This window comes from Daucus carota, chromosome 8, assembly GCF_001625215.2.
Source record: "Daucus carota subsp. sativus chromosome 8, DH1 v3.0, whole genome shotgun sequence".
Lineage (NCBI taxonomy): Eukaryota > Viridiplantae > Streptophyta > Magnoliopsida > Apiales > Apiaceae > Daucus > Daucus carota.
The window spans coordinates 6,674,280-6,678,934 of record NC_030388.2 but is presented as its reverse complement, the minus strand read 5'-3'; the positions used below and the strand labels follow the sequence as shown (position 1 = coordinate 6,678,934).

The 4,655-nt window shown below is 31.3% G+C and overlaps 1 long non-coding RNA gene across 1 annotated transcript; it reads left to right on the top strand.

Moving 5' to 3' along the window:
* The first annotated feature begins 477 nt into the window (after window positions 1-477).
* On the top strand, window positions 478-2,145 carry LOC108204174 (uncharacterized). The gene is made up of 3 exons (XR_001803705.2): window positions 478-656; window positions 1,137-1,756; window positions 1,835-2,145. It is a non-coding gene; the product is annotated as an uncharacterized LOC108204174 (long non-coding RNA).
* Window positions 2,146-4,655: the final 2,510 nt, after the last annotated feature.

Sequence of the window (4,655 nt, the reverse complement as noted above, 5' to 3'; positions counted from 1 at the left end):
TTAAAATTAAATCTAATTTGTGAAAATTGTTGTCATATGAGTGTCGCTAGTGATTCAAGCTTCAATTTGACCATTTGAACTTTGAGTTTGGATATCACTAACACCTTCAAAATTGCTTTGATCTGTATGAAACTCAAGAACCCTAGTTAACACCGTTAGAATCTTTTTGACGGAAGGACTTAGATCAGAAAATAGAAAAGTTAAGTGATCTGAAATACGGAATCTTTAGTTCAGGGACCTAGACAATAAAACGTCAATAGTTCAAGGACCTATAAATTATTTATATGAACATATAATAATATATGTACATATATTTAAATATATTCTCATATATTGAGTTGGGTTCCTTGGAAACCCATTCTTTTTAGAGTCCTTGGAGTCCTAGCTATCCACCGTTGGATCAATCTAATCCTGCAGTTGTCAATTTTTTTTTAAAAAACTGTTAATTAATAAAAAGTCAAAGACATCTCGCACCCAAAAACGTTAGTTACAATTTCAAAAAAACCATTCCTGATATCTTGCTTCTTGCTTCGTAGATAGAAATTGAGAGAAGATTGTTTTGCAGAAAAGGAAATTGTTATCCTTGGCTTTCTAGGGCTGGTGAAGGAATTGGGGCCATTGAACATCGAGTACTTTAACGGAGACAATAAGTGAAGGTACCTACATAGATTTTGTTAATAAGTTCTGCAATTGATTTGTATGTCCTATAATTAAGTGATCAATGATAGTAATTTGTGTTCCCAGTATGTTTTTGTTGAATTGGGTGTCCTGCAACTAATTTTTATTTGATAGGTTGTCATCTCCTCTTTGTAATTGAGTTATGCCCTTGATTGTTATTTGGAGGACAAAGAAAGCATTTTTATTTTTTGTGTGGATACATGAACCGAAAATACTATTGGTGAGAAAGTGATGTCTTTAGAGTTCTGCAGAACGTATAATTTCTGCAATTGATTTGCATGTCCTGTAAGTGTTCTGCAATTGATCATGTCCTGTAAGTGATTGATAGATGATGGTAATTTGTGTTCCTAGTAGGCTAGTACGTTCTTGTTGAATTGGGTATCCTGCAACTGATTTTAATATGATGGGTTTTAATCTCTTCTTTGTAATTGAGTTATGCACTTGATTGTTATTTGCAGGACAAAGAAAGCATTTTCATTTTTTTGTGTGGATATATGAACCGAAATTACAATTGGTGAGAAAGTGATGTCTTTAGACGATGCAGAACGTATAAGTTATGCAGAAGTATAAATTCTGCAATTGATTTTCATGTCCTGTAAGTGTTCTGCAATTGTTTTGCATGTCCTGTAAGTGTTCTGCAATTGATTTGCATGTTTATTTTTTTGTGGCTATATGACTCGATATTGCTATTTGTGAGAAAGTGATGTCTGTAGACGATGCAGAATGTATGGTTACATTATGTGAAGCATGTGTTGCAGGATACTATTAAAATCCCTGGCTTGTCTTGGTTGTGTGTATGCTTGAATTAGCGGACAACTTTTAGAATGTTATAGAATCTGTATAAAACTTACGTTTGGCATAAGTCAAATATAAAAAAGAGAATAGCGATTTGGTAGGACATTTAGATATGAGACATGTCTGGTTAGTTGTAGATAGTAGTGAATATCTAGTATTATTCATACATGTGTTTTTATGTGAATTATGAAAATGTAATTGACTGAGAACTCTTCGTAATGAGGCACTTGGAATCTTACATGGGAATGCAGCATCGTGGAAGAGTGGCCTTCGTCCTGAGATGGTAATATTATAAGACATGTTAGTTATATTCACAAGGGTGAACATTTCATAAACTATTTTTCTGTTTTTAATGATGCAGGAAAATCAAAGCAGTGTCCTCCACAAGCTCAGAGTAATATATGCACAATGCTCACATGGTCTGAGAACAAAAGAAGATGGACCGTGCTTAAAAAGATGGTGCAGTTTAGAACAAAAAAATTGTGTGAATAATTCTGTAATCAATCATGTTATTGATCCCACGTTCATTGGTTCTTTTAGAACAAGTTGATATTTGAGTTGTTTGGATTGAATGGAATGATTTTATTTATTTCTAAACTCTTGTAAGGTTGACAATGTCAATGGTTTAGCAGGATTTATATTAATTAGTAGAAGGCTGTGTTGTTTCTGTGATTTGATTACGCAACCGAGCACCAGAAATTTTAAATGATAACTAGTTTCTGATGTTACCTGCCTTATGGGTTCTGTTGTATAAGATACTTCATTTTTTTTTCTCTACAGAAAGTTGTTCCTAGTTTATTTATTCATCTTTGCTACTGTGTGAGTGCGTTGTTGAAAGAGAGGATGAGAGCTTGCATGGTTGCTGATTGTAGATTGTATGAAGGGAGTTTTAAAAACGGAGTCATTGGAATCGACTGGTGATGAGTCTTGTATGATTGCTAAGCAGTTTGATGAGGATAAAGACTAGTGCAGCTGTTATAAATTCTAACAGTTCACAATAATATGTATTTTTGTGTGTCTATATTAAAATGTCCTCTCAAAATGACTCCAGTGAATTTAATTTGTAGTCGAGTTTGATTTTAAGTTGCAAAGATGACATTGATATAAATCCAGTTTCTACATATATATATTAGTACTTCATTCTATTTTGTTATATCATTTTAAATTATTTTTTCAAACTAAAAGCAAATAGCTTGAACACAAGCCAAAAATGGTACGGAAACAGATATGTATGCAAATGAAAAAATGACTTGCTTTATCAAGATAATTATATTAAGTACTACATACTAACAAATTAAAATACATAACTAGGTAAATAGCTTGAAAATGAGACAACATCCACCCAATCTGGAAAAAGACTTTTTATCTTGGCTGCTTCATCCACTAAATATTGGTTTACTACTCCAACTTGGATCACCAAATTTGCAAAACTTTTTGCCTGCATATATATACAAACAACAGTTACAACTACAATGACAAAAACTGGAACTTTATGACTAATATGCCTAGTTCTATGCTAAAGCTTTCAGCTGCCATTTCCAAAGGTTCTGATTGTTTTGCTAAGTAAGCACCATATCTCGTGTGATGCAACTGGGGTACATCCGTCACTTGGCCAAATTACAAAACACGGATACTGGTTCACTCTTACCTCTAACCAGAAGGTCCAGTTCTCTTGTCCTGCTCCCTAAGTCTGCATATGTATGACGGTGGACCACCTCCAATTACTTCAGGAGCTGAAACATTATAATGTACCAGGACTTACCAACTTCAAACTTAATACCAAGAAAAAGTACTAAATATACAAATACATATTTACCTGGAAGTATGTTCTCTACAAACAACCAACTGGATAATGGATTAGTAATGTTGAGTACTGCTACCCAAACCTCCTCTAAAGAACTGAAGGAAGATTGAAAAAAAAAAAAACCACACAAGGACATATAAATCATACATTTTATCATCAGTTCATGGAGTGTTGTAGCCTGCATATTCAGTTTGCATTAACATGATATCAGATAGTTGTATAGAGGATAATTAGTTATGGTTACCCCAAGGAAAATTCGAAGTAGACGCGTCGAGATCCCACATTTGATATCATTGGTGGCTTATAACTTGAAAGGTGCAGTAAATATCTATATTTATTCAAAATAGCATCGTTTATTGTAGGGACTTTTATGCCTCTTGAGAACAACGACGACAATGGGTAAATTGCCTGCAAAATAAAAAAGCAAATGCAAGTTTGAAACATATACAGTATATTACATCACTAAGCACTGTTTAACATCAGTCTTATTTATAGATGAAGATCAATCAATGAAGAAAATCCCAAAACAAGAGATGGAGACGAAAAGACACAAATCGAGTAATGTCCGGAACTCCAACCCTCCTGCTTCCATAATATATGCAATAAAAGGAAAGGGATGAACACCAGTGCATAAGTTCTCCAAGATATCTAGCCAAGAACAATAAGAAAAGATGCAGGACATTTTTTCTTCCCATACTCCTTGAAACGCTCGAGCAGTTGTAACTGCTGCGTGAACAGAGCCTACTCAAAAAAACGTGGCTCTCTGTGTAAAATATAAAACAAGATATACTTTTTAAAAATTAAATCAAATATTCTATTAGCCATTGGATCTAAATCAAAATGGAGGGCCTAGATTGAGACTCCAAGACTCCAACAAATTATAGGACTCCAAATAACTTTCTTCCTCATATATTTAAATATATATAATATATAATTATATGTAAATACAAATACAAATATATATAAATATATATATAGAGATATATATAAAGTTATTTGTAAATATAAAAGATAAACATAAATATATAAAGAAAAGTATATATAAATAATATTTATATAAACATATAGTAATATATATATACATATATTTAAATATTTTCTCATATATTTAAATATATATAATATATATATAATTAATGTAAATATAAATATATATAAAGATATATATATAACTCTCTCTAAATATAGATATATTTATGCACATAATATAATATATATATACTCTTAATTATATAATTGCTTATGTAAAATATAAATACATATACTATATACATATATATTTATTTAAATATATATACATATAAATATACATATACATATGTTTACAAACATATATACATATATATTATATTTATTATATTTAATAAAATATACATAT